This window comes from Cetorhinus maximus, unplaced genomic scaffold (genome assembly GCF_964194155.1).
Source record: "Cetorhinus maximus unplaced genomic scaffold, sCetMax3.hap1.1 HAP1_SCAFFOLD_468, whole genome shotgun sequence".
NCBI classification, from domain to species: domain Eukaryota; kingdom Metazoa; phylum Chordata; class Chondrichthyes; order Lamniformes; family Cetorhinidae; genus Cetorhinus; species Cetorhinus maximus.
In genome coordinates, this window is record NW_027596411.1 from 245,353 (window position 1) to 269,925 (window position 24,573).

A 24,573-nucleotide genomic window follows, 5' to 3' on the forward strand; every position below is an offset into this window, starting at 1 on the left:
TTCGGACATATCATTTCATCCAATCACATGAAGTTGGTGAGTTGCCGGTCAAGACAGATCAAAGTTTTGGCAGAAAGGGGAGGCGCAAGTAGATTCCTCATCGCCACGCCCCTGACCCCTGACCCCCTACACCACGCCCCTGACCCCTGACCCCCTACACCACGCCCCTGACCCCCTACACCACGCCCCTGACCCCTGACCCCCTACACCACGCCCCTGACCCTCTACACCACGACCCTGACCCCTGACCCCCTACACCACGACCCTGACCCCTGACCCCCTACACCACGACCCTGACCCCTGACCCCCTACCACCCCCCACCACCCCACCCCACCACCCACCCCCCACCCCCCACCCCCCCCCCACCATTTGCAGCCCGGTAAGAGGCAACTGACCTGAGAGGAGAAGCCGAGACTGAAGGCCCGCATTTCTATAGCGCCTTTCAAAGCCTCAAGTCGCCCCCCCCCCACCCGCCACCCCCCCCCACCCTGCTCTCCTCCAACGCTGCACACCCCCCTCACCCCAACCCACCCCCAGCCCAACGCGCTTTACAGTCAAGGAGGGACATTCGGAGCGTGGTCACCGTTGTGACGTAGGAAACGCAGAGGCCGTGTTTGCGCACAGCACGATCCCACAGCTCTCAACACGGATGAGGGGTGGTAGATGGGCTGAATGGTCTCACCTCGGCCTTTTCTTGACACTCTCTCAAATTCTGTTTCAGAAATGCAAAGATGGATCGCTAATAGAGGCCCAATCGTAGTCACCATCAATGCAAGCGCCTTGAAGGTAAGACTCTCTGTCCACTCCTGCCCATCCTTCCTTTATGGGCACATTTCCCTGGCTCCCCCAGTGCCACGTCACCACTAACTGGGCACAACAGCGGTTAAGCATGCCAGCCGGTGGGCTGGTTCCCTCTCTCTGGCCTGCTGCCCTCCAGCTGGGAGCGATCTCAACTCCAACCAGGGGAGAGTTTTCCCCCTTAATTCCCATTGACTCCAGTTTTGCCGGTTCTCCTCGATGCCACACTCGGTCAAATGCGGCCTTGATGTCAAGGGCAGTCACTCTCACCTCACCAGTGTTGCAGATGTATTGGAACAGCTTGGCTAGGGGCGCAGCAAGTTCTGGAACACAGGCACTCAATAGTTTTGCGGGAATATTGTCAGGGCCCATAGAACTTGGCAGTATCCAGTGCCTTCAGCCATTTCCTGATATCACGTGGAGTGAATTGAATTGGCTGAAGACTGGGATCTGAGATGCTGGGGGAGCAACTTTTGTATGATAAGTGCTCTGCACCTGAGCTATAAGCAGGTGAATCCCATAGCAGGGGAAGGGGGCTGCTGGTGGCAGGAGGTTGCAGAGGGTGGCGTTCAAACCAAGAGTAATAAGCGGTGGGGCTTCAGTCTTGCCAGTCCCTGGGATTGTGAGAAAGATGAAGCATAAATAACAATATCCTATCACGCCTCCACACAAGAATACATGACAAGGCGATGTTGGTGTAGTGGTAATGTCACTGGACTAGCAACCCAAAGGCCCAGGGGCACTGGTCTGGCCTACACATGACTCCAGCCCCACACCAATAGGGTGTGGGGGGGATTGACTCTTAACTGCCCTCGGGGAAATGGCTGAGCAAAGCCCCTCGGTTGTACCCAAACTGCTACGGAAAGGTTGAACTGCATGGGCTGCGGTGGTTCAAGAAGACGGCCTGCCAACATGCCCTCAAGGGCAATTAGGACTGGACAACTAAATGCCAGATGTTGCCAGGGACAGCCACATCCCATGAAAGGGCCATTCGGAAATCCACTCCTCAGTGAATGCAACAGCAGCTCATCTCATTCACTGTTTGTTTCTCTTCAGGTGTACACGAAAGGGATACTTCGACCTCGCGTTGGTTGTTGCAGCTGTAACCAATTGAACCATGTGGCGCTCATTACAGGCTACGGAGTAGGTAAGCGATGCCCTGTAACGTCCGAAGCTTTTCCAGTTTCTTACTGATGTTGAGGGATAAATATTGGCCCCAGGAAACCGTGGAGAACATCCGCCCACTCCTCTTCCAATAGAGGCCGTAGGATCTTTTACATCCATCTGAGAGGGCAGAAGGGAACTTGGTTTAATGTCTCATCTGAAATACGGCACCTCCGACAGTGCAGCGCTCCCTCGGTGCTGACCCTCCGACAGTGCAGCGCTCCCTCGGTGCTGACCCTCCGACAGTGCAGCGCTCCCTCGGTGCTGACCCTCCGACAGTGCAGCGCTCCCTCGGTGCTGACCCTCCGACAGTGCAGCGCTCCCTCGGTGCTAACTTACGAATGTATGAATTAGGAACAGGAGTGAGGCCACTCGGCCCCTCGAGCCTGCTCCGCCATTTAAAGAGATTGTGGCTGATCTGATTGTAACCTCAGCCCCACATTCCCGCCGACTCCCGATAACCTTTCACCCCCTTGCTTCGCAGGAATCCATCTACCTCTGCCTTAAAAATATTCAGGCTCTGCTTCCACCGCCCGTTGAGGAAGAGAGTTCCAAAGACTCACGACCCTCTGAGAGAAAAATTCTCCTCACCTCAGTCTTAAATGGGCGACCTCTTATTTTTAAACAGTGACCCCTAGTTTAGATTCTCCCACAAGGGGAAACATCCTCTCCACATCCACCCTGTCAAGACCCCCTCAGGATCTTAAAGGTTTCAATCAGGTCGCCTCTTACTCTTCTATACTCCAATGGATACAAGCCTAGCCTGTCCAACCTTTTCTCATGAGACAACCCACCTACTCCAGGTATTAGTCTGGTAAACCTTCTCTGAACTGCTTCCAATGCATTTACATCCTTCCTTAGGTAAGGAGGCCAATACTGTGCACAGTACTCCAACAATGCCCTATACAACTGAAGCATAACCTCCCTACTTTTGTAATCAATTCCCAGCACAATAAATGATGACATTCTATTCGCTTCCCTAATTACCTGCTGTACCTGCACACTAACCTTTTGAGATTCATGCACTAGGACACCCAGATCCCTCTGCATCTCAGAGCTCTGCAATCTCTCAGCATTTAGATAATATGCCTCTCTTTTATTCTTCCTGCCAAAATGAACAATTTCACATTTTCCCACATTATACTCCATTTGCCAGGTCTTTGCCCACTCACTTAACCTATTTATGGCACGTTATAACCTCTTTGTCTCCTTTTCATATCTTACTCTCTTACCTGTCTTTGAGTCCGCAGCAAATTTTGCAACCATAACTTCAATCCCTTCATCCAAGTCATTTGTATCAATTGTAAAAAGTTGAGGCCCCAGCACTGATCCCTGTGACACACCACTCATTACACCTTGCCATTTATATCTACCCCCTGTTTCCCGTTACCTAGCCAGTCTTCTATCCATTCTGATATGTCATCCACTGTGCCATGGGCTTTTATTTTCCTCGATAATCTCAGTACTGACCCTCCGACAGTGCGGCGCTCCCTCAGTCCTGCCCCTCCGACAGTGCGGCGCTCCCTCAGTCCTGCCCCTCCGACAGTGCGGCGCTCCCTCAGTCCTGCCCCTCCGACACTGCGGCGCTCCCTCAGTCCTGCCCCTCCGACAGTGCGGCGCTCCCTCAGTCCTGCCCCTCCGACAGTGCGGCGCTCCCTCAGTCCTGGCCCTCTGACAGTGCGGCGCTCCCTCAGTCCTGGCCCCCTGACAGTGCGGCGCTCCCTCAGTACTGCCCCTCCAACAGTGCGGCGCTCCCTCAGTCCTGGCCCTCCGACAGTGCGGCGCTCCCTCAGTCCTGGCCCTCTGACAGTGAGGCACTCCCTCAGTCCTGGCCCTCTGACAGTGCGGCGCTCCCTCAGTCCTGGCCCTCTGACAGTGCGGCGCTCCCTCAGTCCTGGCCCTCTGACAGTGCGGCGCTCCCTCAGTACTGGCCCTCTGACAGTGCAGCACTCCCTCAGTACTGGCCCTCTGACAGTGCAGCACTCCCTCAGTACTGGCCCTTTGACAGTGCAGCACTCCCTAAGTACTGGCCCTCAGATGACCAAGCTGGATTTAGTGGTCAGCTGTCTGGGGAGATGCTCAAACCCACAACCCTCTGATTCAGAGGTGAGTGAGGGATACACTCTGACCCAGCAACAGCGAAGGATCGACCGATATATGGTGAGTGGCTCGGAGGGGAACTTGCAGGTGGTGGTGTTCCCCATGTGTCTGCTGCCCTTGTCCTTCTAGGTGGTAGTGGTCGTGGGTTTGGAAGGTGCTGTCGAAGGATTTGACAGCACGGTATTAATTCAAAGAAATTAGATGTGCTTCACTCACTCTGTGTTGCTCTTTTATTTCTACAGCACAAGGTAAACCATACTGGGTCATCAAGAACAGCTGGGGTAAAGGATGGGGAGAGAAGGTAAGTGTTTCCCAAGTCATTAGACAAGGAGGAGGCCATTCTGCCCCTCCAACCTGTTCCACAATTCATTTTCCTCATAGCACATCTTTAACTTAACTCCATCCTTGGTTCCGTCACCCTTAATCCCCTTTCCCAACAAAAATGTACCTGCCTCAGTTTTGAAATGGCTACTCATCTTAAAAACCTCAATTAGATAGAATCATATGAAGCACAGAAGGAGGCCATTCAGCCCATCGTACCTGTGCCGCCTCTTTGAAGGAGCTTTCCAATTAGCCCCACTCCTCCTGCTCTTTCCACTACACCTCTGCAAAGTTTTCCCCTTCATGTATTTATCTAATCCCCTTTAGTAAGTCCCTATTAAATCTGCTTCCGCCGCCCTTTCAGGCAGCGCCTTAACCACTCGCTGTGTAAAAAAAATTCTCCTCATCTCCCACCCTCAGGTTCTTTTGCCGATTAACCACAATTGCGTCCCCCTGGATCCCGACCCTCCTGCCGCTGGGAACACTTTCTCTTGATTTACTCTGTCCAAACCCCCTCATGATGTTAAACGCCTCGATTAAATCTCCCCCTTAACCTTCTCTGCTCTAAGGAGAACAACCCCGGCTTCTCCAGTCTCCCCACATTAACTGAAGTCCCCTCATCCCTGGTCCCACTCGGGTAAATCTCCCTCCGTACCCTCCCCCAGGGCCTTAACGTCCTTCCTAAAGTGCGGTGCCCGGAGTGGAACACAATGCTCCAGCGAAGAGTTTGATATAAGAGTCCACAATAATGCCCTTAACAGCGTCAACAACTTGTCCTGCCATCTTCAAAGGTTTAAGTCTCTCTGTTCCTACACAGCCTTTAAAATTCAGATCGCCCATTAATCTTCTACACGCGAGGGTATACAAGCCTAATCTGTGCGTCCTGTCCTTGTAATCTAACCATTTTAGCCAAAAACTCATCCTAGATGAACCGAAAGTCAATGGGCTCTGTCAGAGTACCCCCATCACCTCGTCCCCATGGCGTACAGAACTCACTCACTGTGTAGCCCGCCATCTTTTGCTCCTAATGCTCCAAGGCTCTCCTCGACCATCTTTGTTAACCGCAGGTGGTTCATCCTTCTCATTGAGACCTTCTTTTTGACCGGGATTAATTTTTGCAGAGCGTTATTGTGCCTGTGTCAGCTCTGAGGGAGCTATCCAATTGGCCCCACTGATTTATCCGCTTTCCCCCTGCAAATTTACTTCCCTGCAATCTGGGGAAATTTTGCCGGGTTATCGAGGAGCGTTCTGGTTTCCAAGGAGACAGCCCACGCTGTGGTGGGGTGGAGTTGGAGGGGGGCAAAGCAGTGACTACTCGCAGGGCCACCAGCACTGACTTGGATGGCGATGTGGTTCCGAGTGAGAGATTGGGATCGTTCCCGTTGATTTGTGTGTGGCTCCGATGATGGGAGCACAGTTGGTCACGGTGCCACTATGAACAACCCCATAGGTCTTTGGGAATCCCGCTGACTGGATCCCAAAACACAGGGGGAAAAAGGGAAAAGGGATTGTTCCATTAGAATCTATCCAATAAGAGTCGTTGGGAAGGGATTGGATCGTTGGAATTCTGGCCAATGGGATGGACGGGGTCCATTGAAATCCTGGCCAATGAGAGTAAGATTATAGTGTTCTCACTCTCTCTCCCCCTCCCAAACCCCTCTCTCTCTCTCTCTCTCTGTCACTCCCTCTCCCTGTCTCTCTTCCTCTCCCTCTGTATCTTTCTCCCCTCACGTGTCTCTCTCTCCGTTCCGGTATATATACAATATATATGAACAGATCATTGCCCATTCACCAATGGGGGATCTCTCCACTCCCATGTGGGTAAAACAACTTCATTTTTTTTTTCCCACCATTTATCCCACAGGGATACTTCCGTATCTACCGCGGAGAGAACGCTTGCGGAGTCAGCAGGTTCCCCGCCACCGCTGTCTTAAATTAGAAGAGCTGGCAAATCGCACGGAGAGACACGGGCAGTTCCACCGCACGCAGCCCTTCAGAAGGAGGGAGCTCAGATTCGCAGCTTAACGCAGCTTCGGTGCTCAAAAGGGGATCGTCCTAGACCCCCACCCCCACCCCCACCCCCACCCCCCAACCCCCAACATCCCCCGCCCCTTGGCGATGCCAATCGCACTTCCCAATTCCAGTACCATTCCCTGACCCGCTCAGTACCAGATGTTACACCAGTATCAGGCACTCTCTAAACGCCCGATTCATGTACAAGTCGCAAGGCCCCATTTCAGATCCAATCGGCAACTGGTTCCAGGTAAAAACAAAGCAGAAATGTTGAGGAGAAACGATCGTGTGATTTTGAGAATCATTTTTTAACCAACCAATCAGGGGCAACTTGTAATTCTGGCCAATGGGAAGTGATTGTTTGATTGGAATTCTACCTGATTGGAAGGGATTGGTCCATTGTATTGCTGTTGTCCAATTTAACTCGACTGTATCTCAAACAGATGTGGTTTTCAGCTTTTGCGATAGTTTAATAAAGCAACATGAACATCCCAGTGACTTGAGTTATTTTGTTATCACTGTCTCCGGGGAACCCAATCAGCCTCTGGCCCAGCCTATTGCCCTGCTAAGTCTTAGAAAGGGGGAATGATGGGGTGAGATGAAGAGAGGGTGAGAGGAGGCTCGAGTGGAGCATTAACACCAGCACGGAGCAGGTGGGCCGAATGGCCTGTTTCTGTGTTAAACTCATCGCTTAGATTCTAGTCTGTAACTCACTCCCGGGTATCTGTTATTCTATATATAAACCACCCGAACCCCTCGATTAGATTCCAGTCTGTAACTCAAACCCGGGTATCTGTTATTCTATATATAAACCACCCGAACCCCTCGATTAGATTCCAGTCTGTAACTCACTCCCGGGTATCTGTTATTCTACATATAAACCACCCGAACCCCTCGATTATATTCCAGTCTGTAACTCACTCCCGGGTATCAGTTATTCTACATATAAACCACCCGAACCCCTCGATTATATTCCAGTCTGTAACTCAATCCCGGGTATCTGTTATTCTACATATAAACCACCCGAACCCCTCAATTAGATTCCAGTCTGTAACTCACTCCCGGGTATCTGTTATTCTACATATAAACCACCCGAACCCCTCGATTAGATTCCAGTCTGTAACTCACTCCCGGGTATCTGTTATTCTACATATAAACCACCCGAACCCGGCGATTAGATTCCAGTCTGTAACTCACTCCCGGGTATCTGTTATTCTATATATCAACCACCCGAACCCCTCGATTAGATTCCAGTCTGTAACTCACTCCCGGGTATCTGTTATTCTATATATAAACCACCCCGAACCCCTCGATTAGATTCCAGTCTGTAACTCACTCCCGGGTATCTGTTATTCTATATATAAACCACCCGAACCCCTCGATTAGATTCCAGTCTGTAACTCACTCCCGGGTATCTGTTATTCTATATATAAACCACCCCGAACCCCTCGATTAGATTCCAGTCTGTAACTCACTCCCGGGTATCTGTTATTCTACATATAAACCACCCGAACACCTCGATTAGATTCCAGTCTGTAACTCACTCCCGGGTATCTGTTATTCTATATATAAACCACCCCGAACCCCTCGATTAGATTCCAGTCTGTAAATCACTCCCGGGTATCTGTTATTCTATATATAAACCACCCGAACCCCTCGATTAGATTCCAGTCTGTAACTCACTCCCGGGTATCTGTTATTCTACATATAAACCACCCGAACACCTCGATTAGATTCCAGTCTGTAACTCACTCCCGGGTATCTGTTATTCTATATATAAACCACCCGAACCCCTCGATTAGATTGCAGTCTGTAACTCACTCCCGGATATCTGTTATTCTATATATAAACCCCCCCCCCGAACACCTCGATTAGATTCCAGTCTGTAACTCACTCCCGGGTATCTGTTATTCTATATATAAACCACCCGAACCCCTCGATTGGATTCCAGTCTGTAACTCACTCCCGGATATCTGTTATTCTATATATAAACCACCCGAACCCGGCGATTAGATTCCAGTCTGTAACTCACTCCCGGGTATCTGTTATTCTATATATAAACCACCCGAACCCCTCGATTAGATTCCAGTCTGTAACTCACTCCCGGGTATCTGTTATTCTATATATAAACCACCCCGAACACCTCGATTAGATTCCAGTCTGTAACTCACTCCCGGGTATCTGTTATTCTATATATAAACCACCCCGAACCCCTCGATTAGATTCCAGTCTGTAACTCACTCCCGGGTATCTGTTATTCTATATATAAACCCCCCGAACCCCTCGATTAGATTCCAGTCTGTAATTCACTCCCGGGTATCTGTTATTCTATATATAAACCACCCCGAACCCCTCGATTAGATTCCAGTCTGTAACTCACTCCCGGGTATCTGTTATTCTATATATAAACCACCCGAACCCCTCGATTAGATTCCGGTCTGTAACTCACTCCCGGGTATCTGTTATTCTATATATAAACCACCCCGAACCCCTCGATTAGATTCCAGTCTGTAACTCACTCCCGGGTATCTGTTATTCTATATATAAACCACCCCGAACACCTCGATTAGATTCCAGTCTGTAACTCACTCCCGGGTATCTGTTATTCTATATATAAACCACCCGAACCCCTCGATTAGATTCCAGTCTGAAACTCACTCCCAGGTATCTGTTATTCTATATATAAACCCCTCCGAACCCCTCGATTAGATTCCAGTCTGTAACTCACTCCCGGGTATCTGTTATTCTATATATAAAGCACCCCGAACCCCTTGATCATAACTAGCACATATCGATGCACCCAGACCAGCTGGCTTTAATCCACTTAAGACATACCCGCAGACTAAACCTCTATTTTAAAAGAAAAGTATTTTCCAAAATACTCGATACATTAATAACTTCATGACACTCCTTATGTGACTCGGGGTCAAATTTTGTCTGATAAATCTCCTGTGAAGCACCTTTCGTTTTTGGAGGCTGATGAGGGCTCTGGTTCCTCCAGGGAGTGCCGACAGAGCCAAGCTACTGGCACCACAAGCAACCTGTCTGTACAGGAGGGGAGGAAGGGAGGAAGAGCAATAGTAATAGGGATACTATAGTCAGGGGAACAAATAGGCGCTACTGTGGCCGTCAACGTGACTCCAGGATGGTGTGTTGCCTCCCTGGTGCCAGGGTCCGGGATGTCACTGAACGGCTGCAGGGCACCCTGAAGGGGGAGGGTGATCAGGCAGAGGTCATGGTACATGTCGGTACCAATGACATAAGTAGAAGGAGGGATGAGGTCTTGCATCAGGAATTCAGGGAGTTAGGCAGTAGACTGAAGAGCAAGACCTCTCGGGTTGTAATCTCTGGATTACTCCCAGTGCCACGTGCTAGTGAGCTCAGAAATAGGAGAATAGCGCAGATGAATACGTGGTTTAAGAGTTGGTGCAGGAGGGAGGGTTTTAGATTCCTGGGTCACTGGGACCGTTTCTGGGGAAGGTGGGACCTGTACAAGCGGGACAGTCTACATCTGAACCAGAGCGGGACTAACGTCCTTACGGGCGGGTTTGCTAGTGCTGTTGGGAGCAGTTTAAACTAATTTGGCAGGGGGAGGGGACACAGACTGTTAGCAGAATAGGGACACGTCATAATCCAGTAAAACAATCAAGTCAGAGGGAGTACACCTGCAATAAGCTTCAAGGGAGTAATGCAAGGCTGGATGGCCTCTACTTTAATGCCAGGAGTATTACAGGTAAAACGGATGAGTTAAGGGTGAGGATTGAAATGTGGCATTGTGATATAGTAGCCATCACTGAGACGTGGTTGAGGGAAGGGCAGGATTGGCAGCTCAACATTCCAGGATATAGGATCTTCAGGCAAGATAGGGGAGGGGGTCAAAGAGGAGGAGGCGTTGCATTGTAATATAAAAACAAAAAGCTAAAAGCTACTGCGGATGCTGGACATTTAAATCTAAAACTAAAACTTTGTTAGCCTTTCCACCCCACCCCCACTAGAGCTGTACCTTGAGTGTCCTGCCATCCATTCTTAATTAGCACTTTTCTTAGATAATATCACCACCTTCAACACCTCTTTGATCCTTTTGTCTGTGACATCTTTTGATTATCTGCTCCTATCACTGCTTGCTTATCTCCACAACCACCCCACCCTCAACTTCTCTCTCCCCCCGCCCCCCACCTTAGACCAGCTTATATTTCACCTCTCTCCTAACTATACTTCAGTTCTGCCGAAGGGTCATGAGGACTCGAAACGTCAACTGTTTTCTTCTCCACCCATGCTGCCAGACCTGCTGAGTTTTTCCAGGAGGCATTGCATTATTAGTTAAAGAGTCAGTTACTGCAGTAAGAAGAGATGATATCTTGGAGGGGACATCGAAAGAAGTCTTGTGGGTAGAGTTTAGGAATAAAAAAGGGACAGCCACATTGTTAGGTGTTTATTATAGACCCCCAGATAGTCAGCGGGAAATCGAGGAGCAAATATGTGCACAATTAGTGGAGGTGTATAAAAACAATAACAATAGGGTAATTATATTAGGTGATTTCAACTTTCCCAACATTAATTGGGATAGACATAGTGTTAAGGGCTTGGATGGAGTGGATTTCTTGAAACGTGTACAGGAGAACCTTTTAGGTCAATATGTAGAGGGTCCAACAAGGGACGGCGCAGTGCTGGACCTAATTCTGGGGAATGAAGCTGGACAGGTGGCTGAGGTGGTGGTGGGCGAGCATTTTAGTGATAGCGACCACAACATGGTACAGTTTAAGTTTGTTATGGACAAAGAAATAGACAAGTTGCAAAAAAAATGTTTTGGATTTGGGGGGAGTGGAATTTAGTAAAATAAGGCAGGATCTGGCCAAGGTAGACTGGGAACAGCTGCTTGTGGGGAAATCTACAGAGGAGCAGTGGGGGGTGTTCAAAAAGGAAATGGGGAGGGTACAGTCTCAACATGTTCCCTCTAGGGTGATAGGAAGGAGTAACAAGCCCAGAGAATCATGGATGACCAGGGATATTCAGGTTACGATTAGAAGGAAAAGATTGGCTTTTAACAGGTACAAGGGAAGCAAATCAGCAGAGGCATTAGTGGAGTGCAGACATTGCAGGGTGGAGCTTAAGAAAACAATTAGGAGAGCAAAGAGGGGATATGAGAAAGCTCTGGATGGTAAAAGTAGGGAAAATCCCAAGATATTCTATAAGTATGTCAATGGGAAGAGGATAACCAGGGAAAGAGTAGGGCCCATTAGGGACCAAGGGGGCAATCTATGGGTGGAGCCAGAGGACATCGTTAGAGTGTTGAATGAATATTTCACACCCGTCTTCATCCAAGAGAATGAGGATGAAGTATCGAACTTGGGGAGAGAGACTGCGAGGTTCTTAAGCAAATTGATATAGGGAGTGATAAGGTATTGGAGGAGTTGGCAGGCTTAAAAGTGGACAAATCTCCAGGTCTGGATGATTTGTGTCCCAGACTGCTGAGGGAGGCAAGGGAGGAGATCGCAGGGGCTCTGACCCAAATTTTTAATACCTCTCTGGCCATGGGGGAGGTGGCAGAGGACTGGAGAACAGCTAATGTGCTTCCGCTATTTAAGAAGGGTTATAGAGATAAGCCAGGGAACTACAGACCAGTGAGTCTCACGTCAATGGTAGGGAAACTATTGGAGAAAATTCTGAAGGAGAGTATCTATCTCCACTTGGAGAGGTAAGGTTTGATCAGGGATAGTCAGCATGGCTTTGTCAGAGGGAGGTCTAGCCTAACAAATTTGATTGAATTTTTTGAGGAGGTGACCATGTGTGTAGATGAGGGTAGTGCAGTTGATGTAGTTTATATGGATTTCAGCAAAGTCTTTGGCAAGGTCCCACATGGGAGACTTATAAAGAAGGCAAATGCACATGGGATACAGGGTAATTTGATCAGGTGGATTCAAAATTGGCTTCGTTGTAGGAGACAGAGGGTGATGAGAGAAGGATGCTTCAGTGACTGGAAGCCAGTGTCCAGTGGCGTACCACAGGGATCTGTGCTGGCTCCCCTATTATTTGTCATTTATATAAACGACATAGATGACTATGCGGGGGGTAGGATTCGTAAGTTTGCAGATGACACTAAGGTTGGCCGGGTGGTTAACAGTGAGGTTGAGTGTCTTGAGCTACAGGAAGATATAGACGGGATGGTCAAATGGGCAGATAAGTGGCAGATGCAATTTAACCCTGAAAAGTGTGAGGTGATACTCTTTGGAAGGAGTAATTTGACAAGGAAGTATTCAATGAACGGCATAACACTAAGAAGTTCTGAGGAACAAAGGGACCTTGGCGTGTGTGTCCAAAGATCTCTGAAGGCAGAGGGGCATGTTAGTGGGGTGGCGAAAGAGGCATATGGGACACTTGCCTTTATCAATTGAGGCATAGATTACAAAAGTAGGGAGGTCATGTTGGAGTTGTACAGAACCTTTGTGAGGCCACAGCTGGAGTACTGTGTGCAGTTCTGGTCACCACATTATAGGAAGGATGTGATTGCACTGGAGGGCGTGCAGAGGAGATTCACCAGGATGTTGCCTGGGATGAAACATTTAAGTTATGAAGAGAGGTTGGATAGACTTGGGTTGCTTTCGTTGGAGCAGAGAAGACTGAGGGGCGACCTGATCGAGGTGTACAAGATTATGAGGGGCATGGACAGGGTGGATAGGGAGCAGCTGTTCCCCTTAGTTGAAGGGTCAGTCACGAGGGGGCGTAAGTTCAAGGTGAGGGGCAGGAGGTTTAGGGAGGATGTGAGGAAAAGCTTTTTTACCCAGAGGATGGTGACGGTCTGGAATGCGCTGCCTGGGAGGGTGGTGGAAGCGGGTTGCCTCACATCCTTTAAAAAGTACCTGGATGAGCACTTGGCACGTCATAACATTCAAGGCTATGGGCCAAGTGCTGGTAAATGGGATTAGGTAGGCAGGTCAGGTGTTCCTCATGCGTCGGTGCAGACTTGATGGGCCGAAGGGCCTCTTCTGCACTGTGTGATTCTGTGATTCTGTGATCAGATTCCAGTCTGTAACTCACTCCCGTGTATCTGTTATTCTAAATATAAACCACCCGAACCCCTCGATTAGGTTCCGGTCTGTAACTCATTCCCGGGTATCTGTTATTCTATATATAAACCACCCACAACCCTCGATTAGATTCCAGTCTGTAACTCACTCCCGGGTATCTGTTATTCTATATATAAACCACCTCGAACCCCTCGATTAGATTCCAGTCTGTAAATCACTCCCGGGTATCTGTTATTCTATATATAAACCACCTCGAACCCCTCGATTAGATTCCAGTCTGTAACTCATTCCCGCGTAACTGTTATTCTATATATAAACCACCTCGAACCCCTCGATTAGATTCCAGTCTGTAACTCACTCCTGGGTATCTGTTAATCTATATATAAACCACCCCGAACCCCTCGATTAGATTCCAGTCTGTAACTCACCCCCGGGTATCTGTTATTCTATATATAAACCACCCCGAACCCTTCGATTGGATTCCAGTCTGTAACTCAATCCCAGGTATCTGTTATCCTATATAAAAATCACCCCGAACCCCTCGATTAGGTTCCGGTCTGTAACTCATTCCCGGGTATCTGTTATTCTATATATAAACCACCCCGAACCCCTCGATTAGATTCCAGTCTGTAACTCACTCCTGGGTATCTGTTAATCTATATATAAACCACCCCGAACCCCTCGATTAGATTCCAGTCTGTAACTCACTCCCGGGTATCTGTTATTCTATATATAAACCACCCCGAACCCCTCGATTAGATTCCAGTCTGTAACACAATCCCAGGTATCTGTTATTCTATATATAAACCATCCCGAACCCCTTGATTAGATTCCAGTCTGTAACTCACTCCCGGGTATCTGTTATTCTTTATATAAACCACCCCGAACCCCTCGATTAGATTCCAGTCTGTAACTCACTCCCGGGTATCTGTTATTCTATATATAAACCACCCTGAACCCCTCGATTAGATTCCAGTCTGTAACTCACTCCCAGGTATCTGTTATTCTATATATAAACCACCCCGAACCCCTCGATTAGATTCCAGTCTCTGACTCACTCCCAGGTATCTGATATTCTATATATAATCCACCTGAAACCCTCGAATAGATTCCAGTCTGTAACTCACTCTCGGGTATCTGTTATTCTATGTCTAAACCCCCTGAATCACAGGTTGTAAGGGCATGGGGAGTATGGGGTTACTGGGTAAGAATGGGGTTCCTGGGTACGAATGGGGAGAATGGGGTTACTGGGTAAGAATGGGGAGTATGGGGTTACTGGGTAAGAATGGGGAGTATGGGGTTACTGGGTACGAATGGGGAGTATGGGGTTACTGGGTAAGAACGGGGAGTATGGGGTTACTGGGTAAGAATGGGGAGAATGGGGTTACTTGGTAAGAATGGGGAGAATGGAGTTACTGGGTAAGAATGGGGAGAATGGGGTTACTGGGTTTGAATGGGGAGTATGGGGTTACGGGGTAAGAATGGGGAGAATGGGGTTACTTGGTAAGAATGGACAGAATGGGGTTACTGGGTAAGAATGGGGAGAATGGGGTTACTGGGTAAGAATGGGGATTATGGGGTTACTGGGTAAGAATGGGGAGAATGGAGTTACTGGGTAAGAATGGGGAGTATGGGGTTACTGGGTAAGAATGGGGAGAATGGGGTTACTGGGTAAGAATGGGGAGAATGGGGTTACTGGGTAAGAATGGGGAGAATGGGGTTACTGGGTAAGAATGGACAGAATGGGGTTACTGGGTAAGAATGGGGAGAATGGGGTTACTGGGTAAGAATGGGGATTATGGGGTTACTGGGTAAGAATGGGGAGAATGGAGTTACTGGGTAAGAATGGGGAGTATGGGGTTACTGGGTAAGAATGGGGAGAATGGGGTTACTGGGTAAGAATGGGGAGAATGGGGTTACTTGGTAAGAATGGACAGAATGGGGTTACTGGGTAAGAATGGGGAGAATGGGGTTACTGGGTAAGAATGGGGATTATGGGGTTACTGGGTAAGAATGGGGAGAATGGAGTTACTGGGTAAGAATGGGGAGTATGGGGTTACTGGGTAAGAATGGGGAGAATGGGGTTACTGGGTAAGAATGGGGAGAATGGGGTTACTGGGTAAGAATGGGGAGAATGGGGTTACTGGGTAAGAATGGGGAGAATGGGGTTACTGGGTAAGAATGTGGAGAATGGGGTTACTAGGTAAGAATGGGGAGTATGGGGTGTGGGAGTGAGAGTAGCTGAGTTGCTCTTACAGTGAGCCAGCATGGATATAATGGGCCAAGTGGCCTCATTCTGCGCTGCCACCATTTTATGATTCTATGGCCTCCAGTCAACATCCAACTCAGGAACCACACCGTACCCTCACCCTCCATCCCTCTCCACGAGATCACTCATTACTTGGCCCAAACAAGGGATCATAGCTTTGCCATTGACCTCTCATTCCCCCCAGCCCATCTCGGCCGCTGCCACGCTATCTCTCTGCTCCAACTGACCTCCCAGAATTGGCAGCAAGGCTTCAAGTTCACTGGACTCCAGCGTTGAGAGGCAATCCCCTCGCATTTTCCCAAGCCTCACTGCTCCCGAGCAGGGAGAGACCATTCGGCCCCTCGAGCCTGCTCCGCCAGTTAACAAGATCACGGCTGACCTTTAGCCTCAACTCCACACTCCCGCCCTGTCCCTCGATTCCCTCATTGTCCCCGAAATCTTTCGACCCCTGTCTTGAATATACTCGATGACTGAGCATCCACAGCTCTCTGGGATGGTGTTCCAATGATGAGTTTCGTAAAGGTAACATATTCTGGGATTGGGGCTTTAAATGTAGGGTAAATGAAGGGGGTGAGGGGAGGGGGGTCATGTGGCTTGTTCTGAACTATGCCAGGCAGTAAGCTTGGGCGTTAGAGATTAAAGGAGGGCTTAGATTGTTTTACTAGGATGAAGGCGCAACATATTTACACATGGAGACAATGGCAGTAGTCTCTGAGTTCAAAATGGGTAGACTCTGCGTCTCCCAAAGACCCAGAAAGGTGTTGTTGGTATCAGGGTGTAAGCAGTTCTGCTGTAAGCAACCCAAGATGAAAGGGAGATGGGGGTCAAGGCTAGCTAATTAACATTTCTACCTAGATACAAGGCTAATGTGTTTCGTGTTGCTGTGGGCAAGGGAAGCCATTTTTGAGATCAGGTTACAGGACAAATCAATGAACTTCAGCAGCCTGTGTGGTCAGCAAAGAGAGAAAAGGCTACTTTGACTTTGCCAGTGGGCCACAGTCGGATGCAGGAAGGAGACGGTCTCAAGTTGAAGAGATGCACCCTGCAGCCGTCTATGGGTTCTGAGAAATTCGCTCTGGCTCGGCAGGGGATAAGAAGAATCATTGCAACAGGTTTTACTGCTGGTGCTGGATTTAAGAGACTCTCAGGAAAGTGAGGAAAGCGCGTGGAGACGGTCACCACAAGTTACTACTTGGCGGAGCAGGACTAGGGGAATCCATTGGAAGCTGGAAGCGACTGTGGGCTGTTTGCTATAAAGACTGTAATTGTGTGGAGGGTGCAATGTGTGTCGGGTATCAAAGGGGAACCTTTCTGCAGTTTAAACAGTAAATTGCCTCTAAAAGCAAAGTAGTGTTTAATCGAGTTTTAATTTTAGCCATTTGTCACAATAAAGGTTTTGAGACATGAAATCTCTGATTCTGGGTCACTCTTTCAGGGAACAACTAAAAGTCCGGATCTCTTTTCAAAAGTTATCAGTCTTTGTGGGGACTGCCAGGGGACAGAATTCCAAATGTTCACCGCGCTCGGAGTGAACGTTAATTCTGTTTCTACCTCCCCCCCCCACCGCCAACCCCACAACCCTGGCAGAGGCTGCCTGACCTGCTGAGTGTTTCCAAGCGCTGTTGCGTTTGTTATTCCGGATTCCCGGCATTTTGCTTCCGTGGCCGTGTGCTGTTCAGCAGGGTTTGCGCTAGCAGCCCTCGGCTTTGGCACAGATTCCAAAATCGTTCCCCTCACTGGTTATCTTGCGATCGAGAATGAAGATAGTGCAGCCGTTTGATGATGACTTCGACAAAAAAACTACTTTCTCAATCACAGAGCAACTGATAATCTGATTGCCGGCAGGATGGCCCCACTAAGATCTATCTCTCTAGCGTTTGAGCTGCACTTTATCTAAGCTTAGCAGCGCATTTAAAAAAAAAATATAGGCTCTGTCGGCCCCCCTTCCGCTCAGATTCTGACCCCAGGCCCTCTGGCTAATCTGAGGCAAGCGTCCGAGGAGACAAAATTCCACAGCCCGGGAAAATGGGATCGGGGTGCGGGGATTGACCCTCCCCTGGCCGCTGCAGTCAGCGGGCAGGCTTCGTGCAGCCTGCGCATTTAGATGGCTGCGGTGCACCAAATGCTGAGTGACGTTCAGAGCTGAAATTTCCTCTAGAGGGTAAAGGAGTGCGGGGGTGGTGGCAGAAGAAAGAGGGGTCATCCTGGGTGTAGTTGGATGGGTGAAGATGGCACAAGGCAGCTGATCTCCTGCAGGGGCCAGTCACAGCTGCCTCAAATCCAACCACGGCCTCCTTGCTCCCCACCCTGCACCCCCCCATCCCTGTAACCCACCTCCAGCCCCACCGAGATCTCTACGCTCGTCCAATTCCGGCCTCTTGCTCATCCCCCCCATTCCCATCGCTCCACCATTGGGCGGCCATGCCTTCAGCTGCCTGGGGTGGGTGGGGGGGGGCCCTAAGCTCTGGAATTCCCTCCTTCAACCTCTCTCTCTCTCCTCCTTTAAGACACTCACTCTTTCCTGGGATGTGGGTGAAGCCTGCATTTGTTGTTCATCCAGATTTGCCCTTGAACTGAACACTTCACAGGGCAGTTAAGTCAACCACATTGCTGTGTGGGTCTGGAGTCATATGTAGGCCCAGCCTGGGTAAAGGTTGGCACATTTCCATTAGTCAACCAGATGGGGTTTTTATGACAATAGTTGTCATGGTCACCATTAGGTGATTCCAGATTCTATTAATTGAATTTAAGTTCCACCAATTGCCGTGGTGCGATTTGAACCCATGTCCCCATAGCCTTAACGCTAGGCCTCTGGATTACAGGTCTAGATGCATTACCACTACGCCACCATCTCCCCTGAGAGGGTCCTTAAAACCGGCCTCTTTGACCACACTTTCGGTCACCTATTCTATTGGCCCGCACTCTGTTCCCCTATCCTTGCAATACCTTCCCCTTGATGTATTTACCCAATTCTGGCCCTTTCCAAGGCTAATATTGAACGTGTCTCCACCTCCCTCTCAGGCCGCGTTGTCCAAATCTTAAACACTCGCTGCGTAAAATAGTTTCTCCTCATGTCGCCTCTCTTTCTTTTGCCAATCGCCTTACAGGTCAGTGGGTCATCCCTCGATATCTTAAACTGTCAGCTATTCCTCAAAAACCACCCCCCCAAACGTCCATGGGCTGCCAATATTCGTGAGCACAGTGTCCCTTAACGGCTAAGACAAGGCAGTTTAATTTTCAGATGGTTACCTAATCCCTATCTACCGCACGCCCAACAGCGTAGGATTCTTCGATCTGGATATCTGGCGGCCAGCGTTGCCTGTCAGTGACTCAACACGACAGCTGATAAGATAAGGGAGCTAAAGAGAGGAAAAAAAGGAACTCGAAGGCAAAGTGGAAAGATCTGACAAACCCGCCCGCCTAAAAACAAGGCTCTAAAATGGCGCCCGAGTCTTGGACCTGGTTTTCCATTCAGGGTCGGGGCCTCGACGTTGGGATCAAACGTGGGTCTCCACCTTGCACCGTGTCGGGGATAGTGACGCGCAGGGAGTTTTGGGGAGTTGGCCAATTAGTGGACGGAGGGCATGCTCCCTCAGTACTGACCCTCCGACCTTGCAGCGCTCCCTCAGTACTGACCCTCCTACAGTGCAGCACTCCCTCAATACTGACCCTCTGACCTTACAGCGCTCCCTCAGTACTGACCCTCCGACAGTGCAGTGCTCCCTCAGTAATGACCCACCGACAGTGCAGCACTCCCTCAATACTGACCCTCTGACCTTGCAGCCGTCCCTCAGTGCTGATCTTCCGACAGTGCAGCGCTCACTCAGTACTGACCCTCCGACAATGCAGCACTCCCTCAGTACTGACCCACCAATATGGGATTTTGTGCTTAGACCACTTGGCAGGCAATGATCAGAGACTTGTAAAATCAACAGGCTTCGGGGAGTTGAGACATGGTGACCAGTTGCTTGGTCAGCCAGGAATCCTGCTGTAGGTCGGGGCCATAGGTTGATAATTCAGCAGACTGAGGGTTTCTCGGTTCTCAAAGGATTGGTCACCCGGGTCATGTGACCTTCTCTCTCCATAATGATGTCAAGAGCAATGTTCATTTTTTTGCCTGGGACTGACTTGGGTTGTCAGGGCTGATAATGTCCCAGCCATTAACTTTTGAAAGAGTTGCCATTCTTGTTGAGATATTTGTCTGGGCACGCACTCTGGCTATGTTAGCTTATAAAGATGCAAATGATGTCAATTGCTCCTCAAGGGCTCCCCTTTGAAATAAACCTTCGTAGCTGTAAGTGCGAGATGGCTCCGTTCGCACCTTGGCAAGAATAATAAGATTCGACCCCTGGAAGTCCCCTGGTCTCAAGACTAGAACGCCCTTGTGATTGGGTACGAGGTTTCACGGTGATGAGGGCGAGGATTCTTTTTGGCCTTGTAGCCCCTATTGGAACCGGCCAGAGCAAAGGGCCAATCCTGCCGTCATGTGACTTGTAGCAGCCCTCTTGTTGGGTTCAGCCGAAAGTCCATTTTCAGGAATAGCAAGAGAAAAAGAATGAAGCCCGACGTATACGCTTTGGATTTCTTTTGATGTCTTATTGACATAACATTATTAACAAGCTCTCAATGTGGCGTGAGTGACGGTTCGATAGCCCTAGTGTGTGGACATGTGAATTAGGAGCAGCCAGCCATTCGGCCCCTTGAGCCTGCTCCGCTATTTGATAAAGTCATAGCTGATCTGATTGTGGTGTCAACTCCACATTCCACCCATCCCCCGATAACCTTTGACTCCATTGTTAGTCAAGAAATCTATCTACCTCAGCCTTGAATATACTCAATGGCCCAGCCCCCATTGCTGTCTGGGGAAGAGAATTCCACAGACTAATGAACTCTCTGGGAGAACTAATTTCCCCTCACCTCTGTCTTAAACGGGAGGCCCCTTATTTTTAGACTGTGCCCCCTCGTTCTAGGCTCTCCCACGAGGGGGGAAAACATCCTCTCAGCATCCACCCTGTCAAAGCCCACTCAGGATCTTATACGTTCCAATCAGATCACCTCTCATTCTTCTAAACTCCAATGGACACAGGACCAGCCTGTCCAACCTTTACTCACAGGATAACTCCCTCATCCCAGGAATCAGTCGGATGAGCCTTCTCTACACTTCTCGTGCAATTCTGGCCCTTTCTTTAAATAAGGGGGCCACAGCTGTACCCAGTACTCCAGATGTGGACTTACCAATGCCCTGAGAAATTGAAGCAAAACATCCCTGCCCATTCCCTTTGTAATAAGTGGCAACGTTCCATTTGCCTTCCTAATCACTTTCTTGCACTTCATGTGCCAGGACACCCAGATCCCTCTGCACCTCAGCATTCGGCAGTCTCTCGCCATTTAAATAATATACTGCTTCCCTATTCTTCCTGCCAAAGTGGACAACCTCACATTTTCCCACGTTGTATTCCCATCTGCTCATTTTTTGCCCGCTCGCTTAACCTATCGATCTCCCTTTGCAGACTCCTTACGTCCTCATCACGACCTACTTTTCTACTTAGCTCTTTGTCACCAGCAAACCATACATTCGGCTCCTTCATCCAAATCATTGCTTTAGATTGTAAATGGTTGAGGCTCCAACACTGACCCCAGTGGCGCTCCACTTGTTGCACCTTGCCAACCAGTATGACTCATTTCTGCCTTCTCCTTGTTTCCTGTTGGCTAACCAATCCTCTACCCATGCTAATATGTTACGCCCTACTCCCTGAGCTCTTATTTTACCTCGTAACCTTTGACATGGCACCCTGTCAAATGCCTTCCGTAAACCCAAGTATATCTACAAGCTGCCCTTTATCCATGTTACTTCCTCAAGGAGCTCTGATGAATTAGTCCAGCAAGATTTCCCTTTCACAAAACCATGTAGACTCTGCCTGATCGCATTGAGATTTTCTAAGTGCCCTGCTATGGCCTCCTTAATAATAGATACCAGCATTTTCCCTCTGACCGATGTTAGGTTGGCCTCTAGTTTGCTGCTTTCCGTCAACCTTCTTTCTTGAATGGTGAAGCGCAATTTGCTATTCTTCAAACTGATGGGACCTTCCCAGAATCTAGGGACTATTGGAAAATCAAATCCAATGTATCTCAGCAGCCGCTTCTTTTAAGAACCTAGGATGAAGTCCATTGGGACCTGGGGGCTTGTCAGCTTTTAGTTCTAATAATCTTCTGAATGCCCTTTCCTTGGTGATTGTAATTATTTTACATTCTGCCCTTTCACCTCTTGATGCGCACGTATTTCTGGGATGTTATTTGTATCCCCTACAGTGAAGACAGATGCAAAATATCTGTTCAGTTCATCCACCATTTCCTTACTTTACATTATTAATTCCCCATTCTCAGCCCCCAGTGGACAAACTCTCACTCTACTTACCCTTTTCTATTTTAAATACTTGTAGAAACTCTTACTATCTGTTTTTATATTTCTAAATAGCTTTCTCCCATAGCTTTCAACTTCATATTTGTAGTCATTCTTTGTTTCTTTTTAATATTCTGTCCAACCTTCTGACCTTCCACTAGTGTTCACAGAATTATATGCTTTTTCTCTCAATTTGAAACTATCTTGAGTTTCCTTAGTTAGCCACAGATGGTACAGCCTTCCCTTAGAGTCTTTTCTTCTCACTGGAATGTATCTTTGCTCAGCATTATGAAACATCTCCTCATCTGTCTGCAACTGCATCTCTACTGACCTATCCCTTAACCTAATTTCCCAGTTTTATTCAGCCAACTCCGCCTTCATACCCTGATAATTGCCTTTATTTAAGTTTAAAACACTAGTGTAAGACCCACGCCTCTCTCCCTCAAAGTGAATGCAAAATTCAATCCTGTTATGGTTACTGCTATCTAGGGGTGCCTTTACTATGAGGTCATTAATTAATCCTGTCTCATTGCATATTACCAGGTCAAGGATAGCCTGCTCTCTGGTTGGCTCTAGAATGTGTTGCTCTAAAAAACTGACAGAAATTATCCCATGAACTCATCTTCCAGGTTCCCATTACAATCTGATTTCTCCAATCCATACGTAGATTAAAATCACCCATGATTAGTGCCACGCCTTTTTCACAAGTCCCCATCATTTCTTCCTGTATACCCCATCCCACAGCGTAATAACTATTAGGGGAGACATAAGCAACTCCCACAAGTAACTTTTTACCTTTAATATCTCTCATCTCTACCCAACTGGTGCTAAATCTTCAATTATGAATGAACATGCCATCTCTCACTATGGTACTCCCTTATGCCACCCTTAATTAACAGAGCAACGCCACCACTTTTTCTTAGCTTCCTACACTTCCTGTCCAAATGCTCCATCATGGGTTTTCTGATTAATTCCTGATAATTATGTTTGCGGTGTCTATTGGTATCACTCCCTCTCGCCCTCCCTGTGCCTCGCCTCTGTATCAGAAGATCATGTGTTCCTCCTTCAGAGATGTGAGCCGCACAAACAGGGCATTCACTTGCAGTGGCAGTACTGAGGGAGTGCCGCACTGTCGGAGGGTCAGTACTGAGAGAGTGCCGCACTGTCGGAGGGTCAGTACTGAGAGAGCGCTGCACTGTCGGAGGGTCAGTACTGAGGGAGCGCCGCACTGTCGGAGGGTCAGTACTGAGGGAGTGCTGCACTGTCGGAGGGTCAGTACAGAGAGAGTGCCGCACTGTCGGAGGGTCAGTACTGAGGGAGCGCTGCACTGTCGGAGGGTCAGTACTGAGGGAGCGCCGCACTGTCGGAGGGTCAGTACTGAGGGAGTGCTGCACTGTCGGAGGGTCAGTACTTAGGAAGCGCTGCACTGTCGGAGGGTCAGTACTGAGGAGTGCTGCACTGTTGGAGGGTTAGTACTGAGGGAGTGCTGCACTGTCGGAGGGTCAGTACTGAGGGAGTGCTGCACTGTTGGAGATGCTAACTTCAGATGAGACTTTAAGTCATATTCCCTCCTACCCCCTCTGAAGATTGTGAATGATCCACAGTCTTGGCTTCATGGAAACACTGAGGAATTCTCGCTTAGGTTATGAACAATATTTATCCATCGACCAACCTCCAGCTCATTAACACATTGCGGACTGTGGGATCTTGCTCTGTGAAAAATGGCTGCCACGTTTCCTTTGTGACATCAGTGACTACACTTCAAAAAAGTTCCTCATTGGCTGTGAAGCTCTTTGGGATGTGCTGAGGAGTGAAAGGCACTATAGAAATGCAGGTTCCATCTTTTATAGAGTGAATTGTTAGTTTGTCTTTGGCGATCCTGGGCTTATCGGAGGTAAAGTTGCTGTTAAAGGATTAAAATTTAACTTCCACTGGCTTCCATTGTGGGGTTTCTGAGGGGAAAGAGTGTCACAATCACAGGAGCACCGAGAGATGATAGATTAAAAAATGAGGAAGGAGTTTGCACCTTTTTCTTATTGAAATGATGAAGCCAATTTGGAAAGACAATGCCTGTTTTTTATTGGGTGTTCGATGATTTGATCACCGTCTGTGTCTTCAGTTCCCTATTGGTCACGGGGCTGAAGGGGATGGTTGAGGGATGGAGGAGGAGTGTCCTCATTAAAGTATAAAGGACCCAGTCAGTTCCAGCTGCCGGTATCTGACTGACGGACCGAGTGGGTAAGTGACCAACACGGGGCAGGCGGGTGGGGAATGACTTGATGCCCTATGGCACTGTCAGAAGGTCAGTACTGAGGGAGTGCTGCACTGTCAGAGGGTCAGTACTGAGGGAGTGCTGCACTGTCGGAGTGTCAGTACTGAGGGAGTGCTGCACTGTCAGAAGGTCAGCACTGAGGGAGTGCTGCACTGTCAGAAGGTCAGTACTGAGGGAGTGCTGCACTGTCGGAGTGTCAGTACTGAGGGA

The 24,573-nt window shown here is 48.8% G+C and overlaps 2 long non-coding RNA genes across 2 annotated transcripts in view; both read left to right on the plus strand.

Annotated features, from left to right (window-relative positions):
- Nucleotides 1-1,853: 1,853 nt before the first annotated feature.
- On the plus strand, nt 1,854-6,475 carry LOC144673793 (uncharacterized). Its single transcript, XR_013574423.1, has 3 exons — nt 1,854-1,946; nt 4,306-4,364; nt 6,249-6,475. It is a non-coding gene; the product is annotated as an uncharacterized LOC144673793 (long non-coding RNA).
- Nucleotides 6,476-6,675: 200 nt separating this feature from the next.
- Nucleotides 6,676-24,573, plus strand: part of LOC144673790 (uncharacterized) — a 34,882-nt gene continuing 16,984 nt past the window's right edge. The window contains exon 1 of the long non-coding RNA XR_013574422.1: nt 6,676-6,756. This is a non-coding gene — a long non-coding RNA (uncharacterized LOC144673790). The remainder of the gene's footprint in view (nt 6,757-24,573) is intronic.